At 38.6% G+C, this 26,523-nt stretch overlaps 1 protein-coding gene across 3 annotated transcripts in view; it reads right to left on the reverse strand.

Annotated features, from left to right (window-relative positions):
• The window catches only part of DLG2 (discs, large homolog 2 (Drosophila)), a 673,110-nt gene that overhangs the window by 376,811 nt on the left and 269,776 nt on the right, over window positions 1–26,523 (reverse strand). The window lies entirely within an intron of this gene.

Consider the following 26,523-nt stretch of genomic DNA (forward strand, 5'->3'; position numbering starts at 1 on the left):
AAACCCCAACAAATACTTTCCCACTTTCTTGAATATTTTTCAGCCTTCATTACCATATTTGCCTTTTCTCTAACTCTCTAGAAAGTCCTGTGATTACTCTCTTTTAGGTTTCTTATTTTGTCTGATATTGACTTTAATGTATTCGAGCTTTCTTGTAGTGTCAGAATAAGAAACTGCATCCACTGCACAATTAAATCTAACAGAAATCAAAGGGTACCTAACACCAGGTCTAGTTAATCAGCCCTTGAAATGCTACTAAGTAAACTAGAAGCTAAGAAAAACACTAAGTATTAGAGTCTTAGGTTTAATAAATATTCAATGAAAATGTCTGTATGTCTTTTTACTTTGGACATCTACTGGTTACACTGCCTTGTACAAACATACACCGAAAACCATATCCATAAAATTCCCCTAGAGAGAATTCTTATTTCCTGCAAAGGGATTTTTTTCCCCAAAGTAGGTCACATGCTGAATATCAGATGCTGCACAAGGCTGAACTGATTAGATGAGGTAAAGAGGGACAAAGAGGACACTTACGAACACACAGGCACACTAGGAGAGGAGAAGTGAACTTGTAAGAAGCCTGAGGAAGTCTTTGGGAAGCTGAAAAAAGCAAATAAGAAGGTGAGACTGGACAGGAGGTAGAGAGGAGATGATGTCTCTTGACAAGAGGGCGGGAAGCTGAGAGAAAGGGATGATGAATGTAATTCTCAGTGCAAGAAGTGTGTGAAGTGGTTTTTCTCTGGAGGAAAAAGCAAGTCTCAAAGTAGCCAGACCACAAAACCCTACTTGTATTTGAGGCTTCTGGGTGATGCTCTGAGCATTAACATTTATAACATGATAGTCATTAATAAGTGGTAACTTGATGTAACAAGACAAGCCAAGAAATATCGTTCTTTGGAAACCACACTACCTTCACTTACCCAAGCTGATCCTTAAACAGCGGGGATGCACTGAAGAAGAAAAACTGAAACAATCCTGAAAACTTGTGCAGATATTGGCTTTGCTTCTGTGTCTGTCACCAAAGAAGGAACATAGTAACTTGACATCATCAGCTAAATAAATCAAATTGGGGAGATAGGGACAGTATAAGAGAGAGAGAAAGCAAGCAGTATTTTGTTTCTATTTGGCACCTAGGGCTGGAGCATCTCTCCTATGAAGATAGGTTGAAACAGCTGGTGGTGTTCAGCCTGGAGAAGAGAAGGCTCCAGGGAGACCTTATAATGGTCTTTCAGTACCTAAATGGTGCCTACAAGAAAGACGAGGAGGGACTCTTTATTAGGGAGTGTAGTGATATGATGAGGGGTAACGGTTTTAAACTGAAAAAAGGTAGATTAAGATTAGATATTAGGAAGAAATTCTTTACTGTCAGGGTGGTGAGGTACTGGAACAGGTTGCCCAGGGAAGCTGTGGATGCCCTTGCCCATGTCCTTGCCCATGTCAGGGTGGTTGGAACTGGGTCCCTTCCACCCAAGCCATTGTATGATTCTATGAGATGGGAAGAGATGGAAAAATTCTGTCTACAGGAGTTCAGCAATTCTTAGGAAACACTTGAAATTTGAAGAAAGAACTGTGTAGTATTCTTAGCACTGGTTGGAGTCAAAATCATCTTTTGAGCTCTGATAAATACAGAATAGCTAATCACAGAATCACAGAATGGTTGGGATTGGAAGGGACGTCTGGAGATCATCTAGTCCAACCCCCCCGCCAGAGCAGGGGCACCTACAACAGGTTGCACAGGACGGCGTCCAGGTGGGTTTTGAATGTCTCCAGAGTGGGAGACTCCACAACCTCTCTGGGCAGCCTGTGCCAGTGCTCTGCCACCTCAAAGGAAAGACATTCCTTCTCATGTTGAGATGGAACTTCCTATATTCAAGTTTATGCCCATTACCTCTTGTTCTATCACTGGGCACCACTGAAAAAAGACTGTTCCCACCCCTGTGGCACCCTCCCTTCCAGGATTTAAAAGCATCCCCCCTCAGTCTTCTTTTCTCTAGACTAAAAAGACGCAAGTCCCTCAGCCTTTCCTCATACGAAAGATGTTCCAGTCCCCTAATCATCTTTGTAGCCCTTTGCTGGACCCTCTCCAGCAGATCCCTGTCTTTCTTGAACTGGGGAGCCCAGAACTGGACACAATACTGCAGATGCGGCCTCACCAGGGCAGGGCAGAAGGGGAGGATGACCCCCCTCGATCTGCTGGCCACACTCTTCTTGATGTACGCCAGGATGTCATTGGTCTTATTGGCATCAAGGGAGCATTGCTGGCTCATGGTCATCCCATTGTCCACTAGGACTCCCAGGTCCCTCTCCACAGAGCTGCTCTCCAGCATGTCAGCCCACAACCTGTACTGATGCATGGGGTTAATCGTCTCCAGTTGCAGTACCCTACACTTGCATTTGTTGAATTTCATAAGTTTTCTGTTTGCCCAACTCTCCAGCCTGTCCAGGTAACGCTGTATGGCGACACAGACTTCCGGTGTGTCAGCCACTCCTCCCAGTTTAGTATCATCAGCAAACTTGCTGATGGTATGCTCTATCCCTTCATCCAGGTCATTGATGAATATATTGAACAGGACTGGACCCAGTACTGACCTTTGGGGAACACTACTTATTACAGACTGCAGACGAGACTCTGTGCCACTAATTACAACTCTCTGATATCTATCTGTCAGCCAGTTTTCAATCCACTCTACTGCCCATTCATCTAACCCACACTTCCTAAGCTTGCCTATGAGGATGATGTGGGAGATGATGATAATGAGATAATAAACAGAGATGACTATAAAGAATACCTTTATTTTTTTTAACATCACTAGGATGCCACTAAGATATAATTGGTATTAGAAAAGCCTCCTGACAAGACTCAGCAAAATTTAGAATTGATAAAATTTGAAATTTATGGTCAAGGGAAAATGCCACTATCTAAGCAAATAGCTCTCAGGTCAAATCAGCAGAAAAAAACATTTTGGAGCTAAGAAAATGGCAAATATAATTAATTTGAAATATTTTTGTAGGAGGTATCATAGATACAAAAAAATTGCCCTTGGAAAACTTTTTTACAAAAGCATCTCGGAGATCTCTCCGTGATGTCTCTTGAGATCTCTCAAAACAAGATATGGTCTTGTCTTTCTCTACTTGTTACATCAGGAACTCCTTTTCATTTGAACCATTACTCAACAGAAGCAGGAGTGAACTTCAGGAACACAGTCGGCAAATGAGAGAACGCACACAATCAAACCTATAAAAACTTTTCTGGATAAAAAAGACTTGCAATATATTTATATAACAAAATAAACATATAATTAAATGCCAGCCAAACTCATCTGGCCCTGAAGCCATCATTAATTTCATATAATTTAATACAGGTGCTTGCATGCTTACCAATGTTTTCAGAATTCCATAAAATATGCATGATCTGAAGTATCTAATTGGCAAGTGAAAGGCTTTTCTTTCATTACTTACTGACTGCATTCTTCTCCTGAACTGATTCTAATTAAGGGAGGGCTTAGCATTGTACCTTGAACTGTGCCGTAGCCCTCAGGTAAAACAGTTCTGTATGGGTAATTTTGTTATTGTCTTTTCTGTTTCATAGTGGTCCCCATTTTGTTGCTGCACATACATTGCTTACTGTTTTAATTAGTTTTTATGATACACTGCAACAAGTACTAGAAGCCATGAATCATGGACGATATGGATGTGCTCAAACTGCCCTCTAAGCATGGAAAGGCACAGGGTCCCCTCACCAATATTGCCTAAATTCAGGTTCTTGCAGCCTTCCATGACGTCAATCTGTACGTCCTGCTTTCCTTTCCTTTTTAACATCACTGCATGGAATGGCTCTTTGGGGAAGCAGAGAAAGGGTTATGGAGCTGGGATGCAACCAGGCATACTTGGGAGCTTTCCCGCTTACCCTAATTTAAATGTAGCTTATTCTGCTAAAAGCTGTGCAGAGAGAGATCCCAAAAACCTAAAAGTTTCCAATCTAAGTGTAAGAAGTTGCACAGAAACCAGGGTACAAAGAAATAGATGGGCAAATACAAGGAACCAGTGAGACATGCTATTCACCAAGTGATTCCAAAGAGGAAGGTGGAAGAGCACAATGATACGGTTCTGTTTTGATAGGTGATGAAAAGAGCTGTCAGTAATTTACAGGATAATCAACTTGTTCTTATCAATATTTAACACCATGTTTTAGATAATTTCTTTACAAACATCCTCTCCTGATGGATGCAACATCTTAGAATCATAGAACTGTCTAGGTTGGAATGGACCTTTAAGATTATCTCGTCCAACCATTAACCTAACACTGCCAAAACCACCACTAAACCATGTTTCTAAGCACCCCATCTAAGCATCTCTTAAGTACCTCCAGGGATGGTGATCCAACCATTTCCCTTGGCAGCCTGTTCCAATGCTTGACAACCCTTTCTGTGAAGAAATTTCTCCTAATATCCATCCTAAATCTCCCCTGGTCCAACTTGAGGCCATTTCCTCTTATCTTATCACTTGTTACAGGGGAAAAGAGACCGACCCCCACCTCGCTACAACCTCCTTTCAGGTAGTTGCAGGGAGCCATGAGGTGTCCCCTCACCTCCTTTTCTCCAGGCTAAACAACCCTAGTTGCTTCAGCTGCTCCTCGTAAGACTTGTGTTCCAGACCCCTCACCAGCTTCATTGCCCTTCTCCGGGCACGCTCCAGCACCTCTATGTCTTTGTTGTAGTGAGGGGCCTTGCATGAAAACATCAAGAATGAAATACTCACCCTGCATAAATCTGCAAATGTGAGCTTTAAGTCTGCGCTCTGTCCTCCCTACTATCTCTTCCAGCCTCTCCTGGTGCTCAGTGAGCATTCTGGGCTCTGACACTGCTGTGGCCCCACAATGGTGCGCTGCACTGAGCTGTGTGCTAAAACTGCATAACTTCATATCATTAACAGAGCTATAAGGATCTGTTCAAGCTAGGGAGCTGCAAATTTAACATTTCGCAATATCTGAATTCTGACTTGTGATGGTTTATCTGCTTGGAATTAGGGTGAAAAAAAAAAAAGAAAAGAAAAAAAATCAAATAAGACTGACCAAAAAGCTCTATGCACTAAGCAGTGAATTGTAAATTAAATTAAATTAAAATCGACTCACATGAAGTAGAATTTTTAAATGAACTGAAAAGAATAAGAACTAAGGAAAAATACTCAATCCCACTGAAATACAATGCGTTTCCAACTGCTTTAATAAAACTCTGGGCATACAGAAGATTTTCATTATTTTTAGTATTGGAGATGGTGATGATGAGTGATACAATGAATAGAAGAAGAATTTTGTTTTGCACTTATGGGCAAAAAGGAAAAGAGCAATAGGATAAAAACTTCATCTCTGGCAAAAATGAGCCAGGTCAAGAACAAATCATTGACACAGTGAGAGGTGTGAAATATGCCTCAAAAACAAATAATGTGTAATTACAGAAGCACAACTCAAACTGTTAGTTACCTATTTGCCTTTTCAGGAGAAAATAATGATCAATGCCAAAGACAAATTAGATCCCTTGCTCTCATTCCAGGTGAGGATTGGAGAGAAAGTAAGTGCATTCTTTGATCGTAGCTAAACTTACACAAATGAAAAGTAGAAAGAAAAATAAATCACATTTCTGTCCATCCAGTGAAAAGTGTTTGGATGAAGAAGCATGCCCTTTTGATGATCTTCTCTATACTTGGCAAGGGACATTTGTTTTCATTACTTGACAAAGCTACTTCAGAGATAAATTTCCCTCTTCTTAAGTCCATTAATAACCATTTAGAAAAATAAGATGAGCTGCAAAGCCCAGATCTAGTACCTGCATGCCATGAAGAAAACTAGTTAAATCAGAGATATCATATATTTTCCAACCTAAGAAACAACAGCAGAACCAAAACAATAGTGAAACAATAGTGAAAAACTGCAAAACTAAAGCCACCTGTAGTTCTGTGAAATACAGTAAAATACATTTAAATGAATCCAGTGTTAAGAGGGTTCCTGGACTTTTTTATTTCAGATGCCTCAGGCCTGTCAGCGTTTACCAGGCATTTGGATAATGCCCTTAATAACATTGGTGTAGTGGTTCAGCCCTGAATTGGTCAGGCAGTTGGACTAGATAATGGTTGCAGGTCCCTTCCAGCTGAAATTATTCTATTCTATTCTATTCTATTCTATTCTATTCTATTCTATTCTATTCTAATCTTTATCAGTTGTATTGTGCTAACTCCAAGAACACTAGTCACGAAGCAGAGCTTGATTATCCTAGCACTTTACAAACACAGAACAGGATGACAGTTTCAAGGTGCTGAGAGTAGCATAATATAACTTTGGGAAACATGTACAGCTACAGTTTGATACACCTACGCTGCCTTTCAGCACAGTCCTGAGCTGGTGGGGGTGTGTTAACCACAACATTTAGAAATAGTCCTCACACACCACAAGCTCGCTGCTCTCCTGACTTCAACACTAGCGGCAAATTATATTGCCTCATCGTTCAGTTGTGCTGTATGGGCAAGGGCAGCTGAAGTTATAAATGCGTAATCCAACCACCTGCTCAGGTGACAGAGAGCACGACTGTGGTTCCACATAGCCTGAGGAGGAATGTAGAGGGTGCTTTAATACATCTGAGGCAGGTGTAGATTCAAAACCACAGTCTAGCCCTGGAGCACCAATTTACTATATGACACATTCTGCATGCAAATGAGGATTTGATCTGTCCTGTTTATCTGTCTACATAGTTTTTAAAATCAGGAATCTTACAGTGTTTCTTTATGAGCACATTCCTCAGAATCACAGGAAAAGAGGTCCTGGGTTTCTGAGTTGAGCCCTGGGGCTGCTGCAGACAGCTGTATAAAGTAAATCCTTTCATAAGCTGGTCAAGGTCTACTTCAAAAATTATTCTTACTGGATGGCTATACCACACAGTAAGTGTTAGGAGGAATGCTTAATGGCTCTGAAGGTTAGTAACTTTATTCAATTTTCAGCCTAAGTTTATACATGGCCAATTCAGACTCATTTGTTATTCTATCAATCTCCTTTGATCTCCCTGATTATTTCCCTCCTCTGGTTTTTGCCCTCAAATGTATTTACAGATGGCAATCATGTCTCTCAGTCTTTGCTTTTCTAGACTTAATGGTACAAGTTTTCAGACTCTTCTCAGAAGCCAGCCTATTACCTACACTGTTCTAGCAGCCATTTCCTGAACCTATTTTCATTTAAATACATTTTGTTTACCACAGGAAACCAGACACAGATGCAATATTCCAATATACCTAATGATACTTTGGCATATAGCTTTCATATCTCTTCATATCTACAGGAAATACCTCCTTTGATGTTGCTCGGCCTGCACATCTTTTTCAGTTTGTCTTTTTTTACAACTACTTAACATTAATTTACTGATAGAAAACTACTTCATGAAAATCTTTATTACCTCTGTCAGTTAATGAGCTCTAGTTATATAGCATAAGTTCTTGTTCTTAGTTACAGGTACTTAACATACCACTTGGTATGATTAAATTTAATTACCTGTATTTTACAGCAGTTTTTGAGATTACCCACTGATCTCTTTAGGATACTTCATCCTCCCCATACTGAAAACTCTTCCCAACACTGTGGCATCAGGTAATTTCACTGACATACAGAGTATGTCAAGTAGACACATTTTGTGCTAAGATCATTAATACACAGAATGCATCTCAAGAACCATCCTAGAGGACTCATCTAATAATCTTCCAACCTGCCAGTTACCTCTTCAGAGCAATCCCTGCCGCCTCCCATGCACACAGGTACTATCCATTTCACAGCTGGTTTACTAATCCCCACATTCTCCAGCATAATGCTTACTACATTTAAGTCCAGAAAAGGACCATTGGTCTTTCTTTCCTAGGAAGTCGGTTACAAAAAAGCTATTAAATTAGTCTGGTACAATCCAGTTTTGCTAAATTGTGTTGAATTTTATCAAATTTTCCATTTATTTCCATGACCTAGATATGAAAGAACATTCAAAGCTGTTCTAAGTTTAGCATGCTATTTAGCTGAAACTATGGGTTACAACATATCTTCTCCTTCCCCATTACATGAACTTGCTATATTCCACTTCAAATGTGTGACCACTGACTTGATGGATGTGTTAAAAACTTTATTTAGTTTATCTAAAATCTGAGAAAGGAAATCACCTGCCTTCCCACAATGTGAATGCATTTTGGCCTCTTGAAGTTTTCCTTGCTTATACATCCTATTTCTAAACAATTTGCTATTTTGCCTTTCATCCATATTGAAAATGATGGTCCTAAAGAAATATGGAGTGAAAGTAATAGTTTGAAGATGGTGCAAAACCAATCCCTATTTTATCTCACTAGGTAGCGCTTCAAAATTTATTCCCTGTTCTTTTTCCATTTAGAAAAGAAACTTGTAACAATTTCCTTTTCAGCTTGACTTTTGCCAGTTCTCACTTCTCTCTAAAATACTGACCTCTCAGATGTACTTTTTTGCCACAGACCAATCCCTTTTTCTATTCTTAATATTCTTTCAGAAGTATCTTTCCCACCATTTGAGGCCCAGGATTGTTCCCTACAGATTTTTTCCCCACTAAGTTGCAAAACTCAAAGTCTTTCAAAGTCTTCTCCATTTCCATTGTTTACCTGTGCGACTTAGCTAAAGAGCTGGTTCCTTTGGTTTCCCAGAAAAAAAATCAGTTAAAACATTTTCTTGTAATACAAAAACTTGATTTGAAAGAACTTGGTCCTAAGCTCTTTGCTAAATTCAGATCTTCTATGAGATCTTTATTAGTGAGATCTGAAATAGTCCCATTTCTTTTTGTTTTCAGTCACTATCTGGTAAAAAAATATATTGACTATGAAATCCAGGGATTCCCAGCATCTGTTATGAGCACACATCCTCCAGATAGAGAAGTTATGTTTTTTTGTAATCGTATAATCCCCAGCATTACTTCTCTCAGTAACCAGAAATACTAAAATTGAAAAAAAAACATCATCAAATTCAGCTAGAATAGGGGGAGATCAATAAGCAAAGTCATGGTGATACTGATGAGAAAATAATTATTATACTAGCATTAGTCTGCGTATTTTTAAAGATCAATAAACATGAGAAATAGGCTGAGTGCATAAAAGCTAAATAACCCCATGGCATTTTCCCCATTGCACGTGTACAAAATTATTAAATTTAAGATTTATAAAATATTTGCATAGAAACATGAAAAATACACAAATAATGATATTGTTGATTGGAACACAAAATCAACACAGAGTAAAGCCTCTGCCTGCTGTGGTTTCTGGGAGCTCTTCACCCTGTAGATATTATGCTGAAAGATTTTAAAACAACTTTTTTACTTGTTTGCATTTATGAAACTACATCTATCAGCTCTATCAGCAGGCTAAGTAAGGCAATTAGCCTATACCACCCTCTTCATTAGGGCCAGATCCAAAATCCATTAGTGACTGTGAAGAGCCTCCTATTGACTTTGTGAGGCTGTGGATCAGTTTATGAGTGTGTGCCTAAAGCAAGATGAACATGCCATCTGTTGTTTTCTCTGATGGTCTGATTTCTATTCTCTATCCATTCCTTTAGAATTTTTTGTGGGTGTCTTTTCTTTTTTTCACTTTTTGGCATTTTCTTTTTTACCATCTACAATAGCACTCACAGTAATTCTTCACTACCTCTGTAAATTAAAAAGGTACAGGATGTTTCCCTTTCTCTAGTTTCATTTCAGGTAATATTTTCAGGTTACAGCTCGCTTGCTTTTTGTTTGTTAAATAGCCACATACTACTGTATGAGATCAAGCAAACGGCAACACACTCTTCTCTCCTACAAATATGAAAGGACACTGGTTTTGGTTGTTATAAAAACAGCAACAAAAAGTAATTGGCTAAATTTGGTCAGTTTGCAGGTTTAACAGAAGTGCTATTTAATTCTATTCTAAGCAATACTGCTGTTTCGGTAGGCTTTTTTGCAAGGAAATTTTATTGCTGAGAGCTTTACTATTTAACTGATACATTACCAAGATAACAGGAATGAAAGAGAAAATAAATAAAAAAAGAAGAAAGGGAAGGAAATTTACAGGCGCTTGTCTATGCCTTGTGACACTACAACAAAATAATTAGAAAGAATGGTTTCTCCATACATTTAAGTTTGCACACTACTTGAAATTCTTCACTGGGTTAATGTTTCCTTTCTCAATATCCCAGGACAACTGACTGTTTTCTCAAACAATGTACTGCTACAACAACAAAATGATTTAGGGGTGACTTACTTTTTCACTCAGCCTTGCCTGTGTCTAATGCCTTCAAACTTGCTTGCCAGCAGCAGTACAAGGAATTCAGAGTCCACCTTGCAGCACAGAGATGTTCACTCGTAGACCCAAGAAAAAACTAACAAAATCAGCTCCCGTTTTCTGCAGTAGCCTCTTCAAACTGATGTTGACACTATTCTTGCCACCAATCAATTAAATGACAAATGTCTAACGAACTGGGTTTACCACAGTATAAATGTTAGAGAACCCAAATGTTGCGTGATGGGGATGTGCTGCCCTTTCTTACATCCAAAGAGAACTCTCATATATGCTTTCCTTGCAGCACTTTTGTTTTGAAGCATACACCATTGTCTATGATGCAAACACTGTGACCTTCAAATCCCTGAAACACTTTGCAGTGCACTTTTAAAAGGCCTTGCTGTTGTAGGAGTGGTTTGGATCAGTTGTTCTGATCAATGCAACAACTCATATAATTTCCCCAAAGTGCTTTTGATACTGCCAGAAACTCTGAAAATTAATCTGCACAGAGTCTCCCAGATGTGTTCAGGTTAGAAATGTCAAAAAAGAAAGATTTAAATCCATCTGTTAAAAGTTCTAGCAAGATTTGTCCAGCTGATACTACTGTATCCTAGCAATGATGCAAATGAGGCTTCTCTTATTTAGAAATGGAAACAAAGCCATATTCCTTACTCTATACCAGACCAGGAGTCATTAAATCAAGCATCATAAATAGCATCCTGAGTAACAATTTTAGCAAATCTTTGGAGTACTACAAAACCCAGCACTTCAAGAAGACAGTCCATTGCAGCTGGAAATAGAATGAAACCTGAGATCTGGTTTTCTACTGAGCTCACACCTAACTTTGTCTCTGGGTTTTAGATTGGAACTTTTTAAAATGCAAAATGTCCTAGTAGTCCCTTAAAACTATTGCCAGCCTCCCTGGGAAAGATTAACATCCTTGGGCTACAGAAACAAGTTCCCTCTAATCTATTGCCTTCCTGGACCCGATAGCCATGAATTCCTGACTTGAAGTAGCTTTTCTTTCCTCTTGCTCCTTTGAAAGGAAGGCTTAAACATCCTCATATCATAGGGATGCATATTGCCTGGGGACTAAATTGCTTTCTTAGAAAATGGAAACTTTATTCATAGCCCTCCAGGTTAAGGAGATCTTAATCACCCATGCCTCCACCTGGACGGTGGGGTAGGAACAGATAGGCAGCTACCAAACGTCTTTTCTTCCCTCCCTATTAAATGAGCAGGTTCAGAGTGCCTCTGGGAAATCAAACTTCTTAAGCGACTCAAACCTAGAGACGTCATGTTCCTGAATCTCCTATGGTACCAGCTGAAAGACCAATGGTGATCTACGAGCAGCAGCACTTCCAGGAAAGCACAAGAGTGGAATTGAGGTCACCAGCATCAATGGCAGCACAATCTGAAATACACACAGACCCTGTGCTACGTAAATTGCTCTGCACTTTTTTAGGGTTGGAAGCCTGCATTTCATCTGTGTGGCTGTTTCAGCCATCCAATGCCACCTTTAAAAAGGGTACTAGCTCCCTTTCTCCCAAATGTGGAGAAGATAAATGCATTATTATGTTATCCAGGTGAATCACTACCTTTATTGGAGGACTTGTTAAATATTCTATCCACATAAATAGTATCTTCTAAGGCAAAACTTCAAGATGCTTTATATCCAACTATGACTCTTACCACTACTTTTTGTTCAAAGAAGTAACAGCTTTTCTACTAATATGGATCTGATAGTTATTTACAAGGAAAACACATGCAGGATAAACAGATGCTCTGGAATCCTTCAGTTTTTTTCAAAATCTAATTTAGAAAACAACTCACACTAATCCTGGGAGCCAATTTACCAGGTATCTTCATGGATATATAACTTTTCTCTTTACTGATTATTAGAATTCTTATTATTAGTCAATTCTTACACTGTAACATCTTCAATTTTATTTTTTTTCCAAAAGTAAGATGGAAAGAAAACAATTATCACCAGATTTTAAAGATCTCTGAAAGCTAGGGCATCAATAATATAAAGGTAAAACCAAACCAAAATAAACACAGTCAATGGAAATGGAAGAAATATAAGAAAATATTGAATTTGCTTTTTGAAGGCATTTTCCAGCGTATCCCTGTTTGCACATTGTTCCTACGGTTTTGTTACTCAAAATTTTCAAGAAGGAGAGAGGATTTGGGGCCAATAAGATTTTCATAAAATTATAATAATGTTTACAGTTCTAGTTCCATTTTCAACTTAAGCTTTAAAAATGTTGGTTTGCCATTCAGTTTCTCAACAAAACCTTTCTCTCCCGTAGGCTGCGGATCTCTATGCAGTCTAAAATTCACCTGCAACTAAACCCACCTTGTTTGGAGCTTTCTTCCATTTTCAAGCTCCTCTCAGCCTCTTCATGACTTAGTTTTTCACTGTACACATGACCGCGAGGGTTTTTTGTGGGTTTTTTGGATGTTGTTATACTTCGAACGTACTGCTATGCAAAGAACTGCAAACTAACATTGACTCTGCGGTGCACAGTGGAGTATATTGACTCTATTTAGCATCACAGTGCTGTCAGTGTATTGTTGCACATGGTCCTGTTGAGAAATAGTTAATGTGGTTGTGCCCTCCCCAGTGCAGCTGGCCTATAGGATCCAGCTTGGTTGCTGCACTGGGCTTCATTATTCACTTTGACTTCAGCATTTTTCATACATACACTCTATTTTCCAGTGAACCAAGAGCTTTTGCATTTATAAATCACTTTTGCTAGTTAGCCATGCTATCTAAAGAGTAGATTTACCTGAGAAAATACAATACAAGCACAATTCTTGTTAAGCATAGCAGAATAATATAACAGCAATAAAAATCTGACCATTTCCAAAGCATAGATTTGTGTCCCATAACAGCTGTTACTGTTTTTATTTTCACTTCAGGTAGACTGCTTTTGTCTAACATTTATTCCTATTTTAAAATTTTGTTTATTTCAAGTGTGTGTTATTTCAACCACTTTTTTGGCAATTGTTTTCAATGAGCATATATTTTTTTACAAATACATTACTTTTTCTTTATTCTTATTGAGGTTTTTCTCTATCCACTCTCCTCCACTATATTAGAGGCAAAATTGAATAAGCTGAAGAATATTTTTCCCAAAGGTTTCAAAAAATCAAAAAATCTCTTTGGCCATATAGAGTTCAGTCTCCATTTATGGAAGACTGGTTTCCAGTGAAGTAACTTTGATATATCATCTAGTAAACATTAAGCACTTCTGGGGCTGATCTCTGCTGACTCTGGTCACCATTAAAAGGATAGCATTTAAGAAGAGTCATTAAGCTATAGCACCTGAAATACCTCGTTCCTCAGAACAAGGAGATAAAAATATTTAATTTACAAATACAGTTTTGGAAAAAATGTCACCTTTTTAATTATGTCCAAGTAGGTAATCAATTCCTCAAAGTTAATCTAAGACAGAGGACACAATTGAATCCTTTACGTTGAACTCCTGCCTAATATAGGTTGTAGGACCTACTTAAATAATCTCTGGAGAAAAATATCACTTAATTCCACAATATCTCTTCCTCATGCAAAGCAATGACTGCAAAAAGGAGACAAAGGCGAGGATAGGCCCCGCAGTTTTCCCCCTTCTTATAGAAACTGAGCACACATCTGTCTCCTTGCATTCCTTGAGAACTGTTTTTACCAAACCAAAACCATAGCTTTAATGACTTCTTAACTTACTGTCTTCTACTATTCATAAAGTAAAGGAAGGATGGCAGTAAAGGATGCTATGCTGTTTCTGATCACCTGGTCTGCCTTGCTCATCTCTCAAAAATATGCTACATACACAGCTATGTGTCACATGTATACACTAACGTGGCTGACCTTCATCTTAACCACCAATGACTTGCTGTGTCCTTTGTCCTTCCCAAAATATCCATTTTTGCCCTTTATCAGATTTGCTAGTGTTTGACAACCTTTTTTGCATTCATTAATATTCTTTCCTTTGTTCTTATAGTATGCTTCTTTTTTTTTCCCTATCAGCTACTGTCTTTCTTTCTGCCTAACACCCTTTTGCCTTTCGTAAAACTTTCACCCAGTTCTTATCATTTGTCATTGCTAACCTATTAACATATTTATGTCCAGTCCCAGCTTGTATAAATTCAACATCACACCATCAGTTCCTGTTATCTCCTTCCAGATATGATGAAGAATCCTCTCTTAAAGGTTATTTCTCATGTGAGTGCATGTTTTCTCTGACCAAGTTACCCCATAATTTCCTCTGCCCAAGAAGCTAAGTTCATGAAGCTTCCTGTGTCTCTCACTAAGAGGGTGTGCTTTCCAAAGTCACAATAACCCTCAAGGCCTCCCCTGAAAACACTTCAGTTACCAGTATCTTTTTCAAGTAGAATTAAGCAAGATATTCCATTAGGTCCCATTAGGTCCCGAATCCTGTTGTATTCCACATCCCAAAACCTGTTCTACTCTACAGTCATCAGTTATGCACCTAAGGTCTTCACTGGACCTTTGGCTACAGTAATGGACTGAAAATTTGTGTTTGGCTGATGACCAGCCAAGGAGGCCGAGGACTTTTTGCGGATTCATCGCTTTCCAGGCAGGAGTCCTTGATTTCATGCACAGGTTGTATTCTCTTTCTTGACATATGACTTCAGATTCAGCCAGTTTATAATACCTTACTGTGTTTTACCCAGCACAGTCTGGCACTCCTTTTACTCTGAGCTACACAGATACCATGATGACTCACACCATCCCATTTACTCTTTTTAAGCACCACCACAGCATTAGCTGTCTTTCAATACATTGACGCTTCTTGAGCACTCAAAGATCTTTTGAAAACTCAGCACGACAGATTCAGACACTGTTCAACTAACTCCTTTAGAAATCAAATTGGAAAATCAAGGCCCTAACCCATTCTCATAATTAGACATAGTTTGGGGCTTTGTTTATACTGAGTTGCATTAGACTCCAAGTCCTTGCTACATTTTGATTTATCTGATTTCCTTCCACCCATTTAAACTAGCACTGAAGTTTCAGGAAGACCATGGTTTTCCTCAGCCCATTTCGATAGATATTTCTCTGCTGCTGGGAGACATGAGTAATGGCATTGTTTGGAGGTGGAAAATCAGGGTAGCCATTGATTTTTAATGGCTTTTCTTACTTTGGCTCAAAATTTATAGCTTAAAGAAGTTACAGTTTCATTTTACTGTAGGTCTACACACACGCACACGTACACACACACACGTACTTGACTCTCTTATTTCTCCCTCAGCCATGTTATAATGAATACACCTAGAAATGTCATATTCCTTTTCTAAGCTTCCTCTCAGAAAGGCATTCCCCCCATTTGAATTATAACAATAGATCTCCAGATTTCCTACGAGAAAGATAACTATGAAGTCTCTAAGCATATTCATTATAAAGTTAGTTGTATAGGTATAGCATTTCTCCTTGCTTAAAAATCCAATCATGATTTCAGGATTCAGTGTTTTAACTATCTTATAAGTTTATTGGCAAAAATAGGTACAAGTTCCTCTCTGTGTAGTGCAGCCCTACTTCTGCTTTGGAAATATAATTCAAGTATCTATTTGTCAAGTATTTATTGTATAACTACATTTGGCAATGTTTTGTATAAACTAATTATTCCTATTACATTTCTCATTCCTAAATAAACATTGGATGGACAAGCAGTTAGTGCACGCATTTTTGCATTTTTAAAAATTCAAGGGACATTTTAAGAATATAAAATTGCTATCTTCTTTCCAGTTTTTCCTAAACTTCTGTAAATTTTGCACAACTATTAAGACCCTTGATATCAATGGAGTAAGTACTTTTCCCTGTGTACTCTTCAAAGGGTACGTCAATAAGTAGGCTACTGGACTGCAAATTAGGATACTTGTATTTTCATGCTGCTTTTACAGCTGGCCAGTTTTTCTGTGCTTCTAGTTTCCCCATCGTGAAATATGATAAAAACACTAGGTACATTATCATCATCGTCACAGTTGAGAAAAATATTTACACTTTAAAGCATTATTTAACATTAGTAAAGAATAAAGTTACAAGCTCATAATTTATTTTATTGGGTTTTTTTCCCCCATGTAGTTTAATTCCCGTTAATGGCAATCTCTGTATTAAACTTTCACAGTGAAAATATGCTAACTGGATCTCTCTTCTGCTTTGCAGGTGAGGCATAGGAAATGTGTATTGTGCTCCAAGTGCAATCAGTTAAACTCTGCAAAATTAAAAACCACTCAAAAAATAAATTATTCATAGAATTCAGTCAGAATTCATCTATCACATTAAGCTGCATAAGGTGACTTTCAAGCCATGCTTGAGACTCACCAGCTAGGTCAAACTGTTAGGGTAAAGCAGTATCTTGCAATATAAAACATGCATGAGCAGCATACAATTGCCTTTCAACTACGTACAGCTTTAGCATACCTGAAGTTACCTTACCCATTTGACATTTAGTTGCAGCTTTAAATATAGGGACAAAATTTGTGGGGAAATGGTCTATAGCATATAATTCCAAAGGACTTTTACATGCTACAAAGTGCACCATTGTTCCTGCAAAACTACTTAGCGAAAAAGTATACCAGATCAATTCTCGACCCTCTTTTGACAAGAAAGAGCTTTTTGCCCCTTCACAGAGGCAGAGAGAAGCTGGATGGTAGTTATAAGTGGAAGACAAATGATATTCTGAGTGCTTCAAACATAACTGCATAAGAACAGAAAATAACTGCAGTGCTTCATCCAAAGAACAAATTAGAAATTTTTATTGTGATACCACATTACTATGTTACAATGCACAGCAATGACAGTTGGGGAATTCAGTCTGAGTAAGCCAGATGATTTCCTCCTTTTTTTTTCTTCCCTATTTCTCTCCGTCTTTTGCAATGCTATTCCCCACCCAAGTGGCATACTGATTCCTCAAGGTTGAGTGGCCCTCATTTATGCATTACAATTGCTTCCAAATTAATAAGAAAAATGAAAGGCAATTTTCTGCAATGCAAAACATTGCTTTTTCTGTAGAGACAAATCCAGTACATCAAAGATGCCTTTTAAAAAGTCCTGCCTCAAAAATGACCATCTTTGCTGCAAGATGATTACTATCATCGCCAGAAAGATTCATTTTCTACCAGTAAATTGAGGTCCATCGTTCTCATTTATTTAAATGTATATATATATATATATAATTTTAAATCAACATATTATTTGCCAATGCCAATTGCAAAGCTAAGTGAAAACTGAGTTGAACTGCTGCTTTGTAGCTCCTTAGTTTATCATATTTTTTTTTCTGCCTTGCTTTCTCAGTCTTTCTGCAAGAAGATTCCAACCTACTTTCTTGGAAAAATCAGCATCTCAGACACACGTATTACTCCTTTTTAGTGTATACATACCCTCCTATTACTGCTCTACAAGCTGGTATGTCTACTTGGAAGTCACACTTGCAGCTCTGCTCACTAGTGACTAGTACTGATTGATTTGAACTACTGCAGGTTGGGACACCTCAGGTTTGCTTGGGTGATACGCTTAGACTGATTTCTACTAGTAGGCTTTTTGTGCCAGTTTGGAAAAGGCGAACGGTGTGGAGCAGAATACCCATTTGTTTGCACTTCCTGAAAACTGGAACGCTCTCCAAGCACTCAGAACACCCCCAAATCTGTGCTAAACTCTCAAATCCACAAAGGATTTCTTCCTGCAAAATTATTTCCAGGCAAAATTATTGTCCAGTAACAGAAGAAATGCTAAGCTGGAGGGAGAAGGTCTACATTCCTGCATCAGCTTAGAGGACTAGATGCTCACGTTCCAAACACCAAACAGGAGTGCGATAAAGCCTGGACTTTGTCAGCTAAAAATAATAGAGTAAATGAGCTGAAAGGCCACATCCTAAAGAGCTACATCTAAAGTAAAGGCAATTTTCATGTAAAGCCGTAAATAATAATAATAAAAAAAGCAGCAGAATTACTTACTGCAAACTATCTGGTGAGAGGAAGTGAGTTAGGAAATGAGAGGAAGGCAATAAATGAGTGATATTACCTGAAAAATAAAATGTCAATATAATAATAATTTAAAAGAAACAGCAGCAGAACGCTGCCTCTAGGCAGCTATGACTTGCATGAAATAACTTTTCACATAATAGGTACCTCAAGGTCTCAGTGATCTTGGCAAAGTTAAAGGGATAACTTTCAAGTCGAGGTGAACATGAATAATTCTTTTTCCTATACTCACACGGGTAGGTTTTGAACTCTTAAATAAATGCTGCTTAACTTTTCAACTTTTCTTCATTTTTGATATAGAATATACATCATTACCACTATTTGGAAATTTTTTTCTGCTGATGATTTTTAATTCGTTTCTGCTGATGATTTTTAATTCGTTTCTATAACTTTCAGAATACTTTCTAGTATTGTGTTAAGGCCTTCTTTCTAGTATCTATATTTCCCTGAACAAAGTCCCTGTGAGTTTTCAATGCAGAGAGTTTAAGTAACTTCACACTTGCGATTCAATATATTAGAGAATGAAATTTCTTTTACTCCTTCAGGATCAAAATGTCTCAGTGTGTTGAGTGGCTCTTATTTAATTTTTAAAAATATATCAAACAATTTCCAATTTTCTTCTTCTGCTTGAGCATTCTTCAAAGCTTCAAATTGTTTTGAAAATGCTAAAGTACCACAGTGAGTTTTCATAACAGAATATTCAGTTATTTAAAATTTCTTACACAACAAGAAAACTCTCATCATCTTCCCTGGACCTGAGGACTCATTGAAACAAATTCTGAACGCCTCATCTAAAGAAATACCCAGAAACCACTATATGAATTACTAAAACCAGCAAATACACAGAACTTCAAAAATAAATATACAAGTGAATAAAAGCCCAATTTATAGCAATAAAAATATTCTTTGCCTTGCAAAGCTTGAACTATAAAACTAAAAACTATAAAACTAAACTATTTTTTTTTCTATCTGAAATATAAAGCTAGCAGACATGCATGAGAGGGGACATCCTTCACTGAGATAATGCCCTCAGAGGAGTTTAAATGGCATCAGAGTGATAAATCCAAGGAATTTGGTTTATTCTGATTTAACTGAACTAGAGCCCATGCAATGTTTTTCCGACACTTAGATTCAAAAGCAAGATTCTAAGATAACAATATGAAAATATGAATTTCTTTGATAGGCACCCAGAGGGAGCTAAACGTATAGCATTATTTCTGCTTCTTTTCCTAATCACAGTGTAGCTATAAATGGCAGAAGTTAGTTTTTTTTTCCCTAGTCACTTAGAGCATTTTCCCCTCCATCATCTCCCCTTTCGTGGCTTTGCAGCTTTTCTGTTGTGACTAGTGGGATGAGAAGTGCTGCCACTCCGCAGCTGGGAAAGGATGCACACTCTCCACAGGTGTAGCAATGATGAAATATAGGGCAATTCTTCCTTATAAAGAGAGACTCAGTGGAAAGCCACATGCTTTTTTAGCATTTGCCCTGGGTAAATCAAATTCTTTTGGCAGTGCATATTCTGAAGCAGTCCAGATCATCCCTAACTAGAGAGGGCAACATTAAACAGACTAGTCCTCCTAGTCCTATCACTGCTTTCAGGAAAACTGTGGGCAGCTCACCTGTTCTACTTCACCGCACTCCCAACCTGTACCAATGCAGTTGTTAACATCAATATCAATAAATAACAATATTTTGTTCACCTCTCCAAGAGGGGCATAATACTAACAGCTGTTCCTTCGCTTCTCTAGCCAATAGTCTTCAGTAAGACAGTTACGTGAGTTTATTGAGTTTCCAGTCCCAGGCACTGAATGTATTGAATGAGAGCTAACAACAGTGAGCAGAAGCTTCTGTCCCTCAAAAGGTGCAGCCCTTCCTCTCCCGGCTCTTTTGCCTTCCCACACATACTCCAGACTGGCACATTTTGTACCTCTACCAAGCACCGGTGGAAGAGGCCCCCAGAAGACATGCATAGTTCTACAACCAGGAATAGTTTCAATATAATGACTCTCTGACAGAATAAGAACAAAGAACAAAGTTTTCCAGTGATTAGTTATATTTTGGGTGCCAAATTAGGGCTGCTCTGAGGTGACAGAAAGTCACATGTTTTGGGTGAGTAATGACAGAAAAAAATCAGGCTGTTCCAAGGAATCTTAATTTAGGTCACTGAACTAAAGCAACCAAATTCTGGGGTTGCTTTGGAAAATGTTGACCTGGTATTTCAGTGTCACATTATCAGGACTGCACACCAGGCTCCTTCAGCCTCTTTCATCAGCTCGTTCCTGCACAACCTGAGGTCAAAGTGAGATCTGGTAAGGCACAAGAAACGAAAGGAGAACACAGACCTTGCTTAAGCCGTTGCATCCAGAGGCCAGACGGTCTGCCCTTCCCAAAGCTTGCAGACCTCTCTGAAGGTAAACAACAGCCACTGACACAACGGCCTATCAGTGTCAACTCTAAGACGTGACTGGAATTAGAAAGCATAGAGAATTTCCTGCGCAGCGACTGCATGCACTACACCTGTATTTTCAAGGATCTTTCTTAATTTCTTTTTTCATTTTACAGAACTTTGTGTTACACGTAGCCAGAGAAATACACTGCAAAGACTCTACATGGATACCCAGGAGATCAGCTTTTCAAATCGCCTGCGCAACATTGAAAGTTTGGGATTCACATGTTCTGTTTGCTGGTTACTCAGCTCCATACATAGACACTTCTGCCTCTTGTAGGCAGACTGTGCTGGTCCCTTCCAGGAAAAAATCCCTGTGGGTGACCTTTGTTGCAATAAACACCCATAGGTCACTATTTTACTACAAACCTGATACAAACTAGCCAATACGAAGGATTCTGCCTTTGAATTAGAATTTATTTCAGTCTGAGGCTGCAAGAATAACTACCACTTACTCTCACTTAGGAAGCAGTCAGAGCCTAGCGAAGAAGAAATGTAATAAGGGCACCCAGTCAGAAAGCTCTCAACAGTGAAGAAAACATCGACAGTTCTGCAGAAATAAACACTCAGACAGCAACACTGCATTTGGAGGAGCTTGGCAGGTACCTGAGGGACACTTACTTTAAAAGATTTATTTTCTCCTGTTGGAAGATGTCAGACCACTCCACTGAAGTCATTAGATGGTTGGATATTGGTTTGTGCATTCTGGGTTCTCAAAAGGCATGTGTCTCCTGCATAAGCTTTTAAACTTTGAATATACATTTTCCTAGTGGCCATTTCTTGACCACTCCCTTTCACTCTATTCTTTCTAAACCACATAAAGCAGGACTTTCCTGGCACTGCATTGTCCTACAGTCTCACCCCTGAGAGGTCAAAGCCTACTGATGCATGAACAACTGGTGTCTAACACCTTAAAAAAAGGCAGAAAGCAGATACTACTGACTAAAAGTGAAAACCTTATTTCCAAATATACAAGCAAACGGTGGTCTTGGTAGATGAAAAGCTGGACATGAGCTGACATTGTGCATTTGCAGCCCAGAAGGCCAACCACATCCTGGGCTGCATCAAAAGCAGTGTGGCCAGCAGGGCGAGGGAGGGGATTCTGCCCCTCTACTCCACTCTCGTGAGACCCCACCTGCAGTGCCGTGTCCAGCTCTGGGGCCCTCAGCACAGGGAAGACCCGGACCTGTTGGAGCAGGTCCAGAGGAGGCCACAAAAATGATCAGAGAGCTGGAGAACCTCTCTTATGAGGACAGGCTGAGAGTGTTGGGATTGGAGAAGAGAAACCTGGAGAAAAGAAGGCTCTGGGGAGACTTTATTGTGGCCTTTCTGTACTTAAAGGGGGCTTATAAGAAAGATGGGGACATGGGGACAGACTTTTTAGCAGGGTCTGTTGTGACAGGACAAGGGGTAATGGCTTTAAACTAAAGGAGGGGAGATTCAGACTAGATATAAGGAAGACATTTTTTGCACCAAGGGTGGTGAGACACCGGGACAGGTTGCCCAGAGAGGCGGGAGGTGCCCCATCCCTGGAAACATTCCAGGTCAGGTTGGACGGGGCTCTGAGCAACCTGATCTTGTTGAAGATGTCCCTGCTTACTGCAGGAGGGTTGGACTAGATGGCCTTTAAAGATCCCTTCCAACTCAAATTATTCTGTGATTTGGTCATTCTATGATTATATGATCTCTGTTAAAACAAGGTAGGTAGGTAGGTAGGTAGGTAGATAGATAGATAGATAGATAGATAGATAGATAGAAAAAATAAGACATTGAGTTAAATTAAAATCCTTGTGTCATCGAATACAATCCCATTCCTGCTGCTCTTCAGTGTTCAGTGGAGTGCACCTCTTTATATTTTTGCAAACTTCTGCTTTTTCACAAAGGAAATTAGTGATGAAAACAGCATAATTAATAGTACAGTAGCAATTATCTCTGAGGTTTACAAGATACCAAAGGAAATAAAAGCCCAGGCCTGAAAAAAAATTCCTTACTCTACCAAAATGTACAAAGATTGCTTTTTCCACTGTTTCCTCAGGATTTTTAAATTTTACCCTTTAAATCTACTTATGATCACAGTTTTGGCCTTTCTAGTTGAGATTTGAATAGACCCTTGAATTTGGCGGAAATGTGGAAACCCAACCCTTTAGAGAATAATAATTTCAAACTAGAAAAACTGAAATCTTCTCATGGCACTTGATGTCAGTGAAATGTCGAGTCAAAGGAAAGACAAGAGAGCAGATTTTCAGTCTCTCCACTGAAGAGAGCATGCGGTGGATACATTTAAAAAAAAAAGATACTTTTTTTTTTTTTTTTTAATCACAGCACACTACCAGAATTTATGCTCTTGGAATTTCTTTAACCTGATTTTCTAAGGAAATAATTATGCTATACAAGCATCCATGCCTGTCTCTCCCTCAATGGTAGCAATCCTAATAGGCAGTTGCAACCAAATCTGAGAAAGTGAGGAGGAAATTAAGTTCATAAAAACTTTGTAAAATGATGTGGTTCATTAAAAACAGGGATATTCTGCAGTGTAACCTGAATTGTTGTCATAGGCCAGAGAAACCACAGGATTACAAAAGAAAAAGAAATAGAGACACTTCATGCATGTCTCAGCCTTGGGAAAACTCTCAGTCAGAGCTCGACCTGATCAGATACAAAGGTCAGTCAATCTCATGATGCAAAAGCACTGGGAAGTAGATGTCTTTAGTTCCAAAGTTGATAGAATTTAATTTTTCTAAACAATCTATTCCACAAAAAGTAATATAATTTTACTTTTTTACAGATACAGAATGAAAATATGTGCTGAAGCATCAAAGGATTCTGTGAAAACAGCTTTACTAATCATAACTGCCCTCTTTTTCTTTAACATCTAAAGAACAGGCAAGGTTAGATGAGCAGAAAAGTAGTGAGATCTGAACTCAGACGCTGAACTCGGCATGAATCCAACATGAATCATTAAGTGACCCACTGTCTTTCTTTACTCTTCTTCAAGGTAACTATTGATATTGGCTGATATTACATGAACTTCTATTAAAATCCTCTCTTCAGCATGTGTCTCCAAGCAAAACGCTGTACCAAGGAGACAATCAATTAAAACTTTCCTCCAGCTTAGAGAAGTTAGGCTAGGCTTTGTCACAGAGTCTATCTCTTACACTGACCACCGATTTACAGGTGCAAATCGGTCTCTTGATAGCACTGGATACATTTTTCAAGTCCTGCAATAATGGAAGACTAACATCACTGCACTAACATGAGTCATTTTATGTAGAGTTTCTTTTTTATGGTGTCTTGAATATTCAAGCTAGAGCGAGGTAATGGCTTATTTTAAGGAATTTTGTCTAAGTGTGCATTTGGGCATTGTACTTTATTACAAATCGCCAAATCACCAAGTCTTAGTCTATATCTGGATCTGCATTTTATGCCTGTAAGTTAACAGAGAAACTTACATTCTCTGAGGTAGTTGAAGGAATTAAAACTGTGGGTTTTGTTTTTTGTTTCTTTTTTTAGAGAATGGAATTTGCTTGATTCCTCTTAACTGTGTAATTGTGTTACTCAAGTAGGTTCTTATGAGAGCTCTAAATGAGGATCACGTATTTAACAGTGATCCCCATGGGCCCAGGCATTGGTGATGGCACTTGTAAGTGGCTGGCACAGCTGAAGAAGAGTAAAAGGGTAAGAGCATGCCACTGAGGAGGGGGCTGGCAGAGGCGGACTTACAACTTCCTTAACTCCTGGAATAGCACTGATCACAGCTTTAAGGTGGATCTGCCTCAAATTCATCGTCTTTTAAGCTCAAAACCGCAGGTCTTGTTAAACTGTAAACTAGGACACAACATTTTAAATAGAAACAACTGAAAAACATTATGTCAAAGAGCAAAAATAAAAAAGCTTTCTACACAAGCCCACTGTATGCTTGCAGTCATTTTTTGGTATGCCAGCTGGGTCTCAGGCAGCTCGGTGACACTCAGCAAGCTCTGCTCTGTCCCTCCCCCCGGTTCTTTAGCAGGTTTCCTTTTGGCATTTTTGAGACCCTACTGATCTGCTCCCCAGCTGCACGTGGGACACATTCTGCCAACATGCACACAGTGGTCCTATGTTATCCCGAGGGATGGAGCCATCTCTTCATCCTGGGACAAGGAACAAGCCTAAGCCAGTAACTCTCTTCAGGAATACATCCCACAAATTCACGTCACCTATGGATGAAGGTGACCTCCTCCAATTAAATTAATGGGGTCCTTGCCAAGTTTATAGAGACTGGGAAATGCCCTGAAGTATTCGATTCTTTGCCACTTTCCCTTTCATTCTGCTGTAAAATACAGCCAGTAAAGAGCACAGAAGCCCTAATATACCTTTAACCAATTTATCTTTTGCATCATAAAATTTTTTAAATTATATTGACTATATAAAAGTGTGGATAAATGTCACGAAGAAAATATCTGATTGTTTTGGGGATGCAGAATTCTGTAACTGGACTAAAATGGAAAGTTTAGTAGCAACTGCTTGATATGGGCAAACTAAATTTTTATCTCTCAACAGCAGCAACCTTAATACATTTTTGCAGTTCTGCTATTAAATACAGAGAGATGATTTTCCATCTAATTTCTAAAAAGCAGTTTAGTGGAAGAAAATGGGTAATCAACATGGAGAATGTCTTTCTTCTGAAAATGCTTTTAGTCTAACATAAATGACAGCTATTTAATGGCAATCACTTGTGTTTTATATCTCACACAAAAACCAGCAGACACAGTACACTGCCTTTGAGACAAAACACTGATACATGTGACAGAACATTTCAAGCAGTAATAATCAGAAGCCACAGATTCAGCAGCATCCAGAAAACAACTGAAATATCCTCCATTAAAATCTGTAGCAATTTTTGCTATTGTTGATCAGCCTTTAACCGACATTATGTGGTATTATATTATGAATAACTAATTAGCTGCATCAGACAGGTACGGGAGATGCAAATCACATATGTTCTGCAGTATGTACACTGATGACTTACACATCTATTAAAAATAAAGTGGTTTTCAAAATATCACCCAGGAGGCATGTGTTCTGTTCAGTGACCTTTGGAAACTCTAGTCCAATGAATAACTAGTGATGCGCAAATAAGTTGAGAGACAGTAGATAAAAAGTGCCTATAACCTTATATGTTATCTGTTATGAGGATGGCTATAGTAAAAAGATATATTGCTCTTTCATAATTTGCCTGAGAGAGCAAATCAATGAGAACATAAACTTGTATCCCTTTAAGTTGAATGGTTATGGAATTCATTATCCTGGACAATTAAAAATATAACATGCAAAAAAAAGCATAATGAATTGTATAATATAGGTATCTAATTTAATGGTAGTTTGCTACCTTACAGGCATTTGTTCATATGGCATCAGTCACATCTTGGTAAATCCGGCCTTGCATTCAAACATTTTACGTAGAAAGAAGCCTAACTGTGTTTGCTTCAAGATAACGAAACTTCATATTAGCAGGATGTTGGTAGAATATTGAAGGAATTCAGCAATGACAATCTTGCATCCATTAGAAATCTTTATAAGCACTATGATACGTGACAAAGCTTAGACTTCCTTTTTCACACAGTATGTGGCCCATCTGGTCTTGATCTTGTAGCAAAGAAAGTCCACAGGCTAAAGAAAACAGTTACGTAACAAAAAAGCAAGGAAAAACCACCAAATCCAGGAAGATGTGATGCATCACAAATTTTAAATATCTCTCTTTTTTTGTGCTACTTTTGAACCACACTACCAACAAAGCC

The sequence above is a fragment of the Charadrius vociferus genome, unplaced genomic scaffold (genome assembly GCF_000708025.1).
Source record: "Charadrius vociferus isolate BGI_N301 unplaced genomic scaffold, ASM70802v2 scaffold1, whole genome shotgun sequence".
Taxonomy (NCBI): Eukaryota; Metazoa; Chordata; class Aves; order Charadriiformes; family Charadriidae; genus Charadrius; species Charadrius vociferus.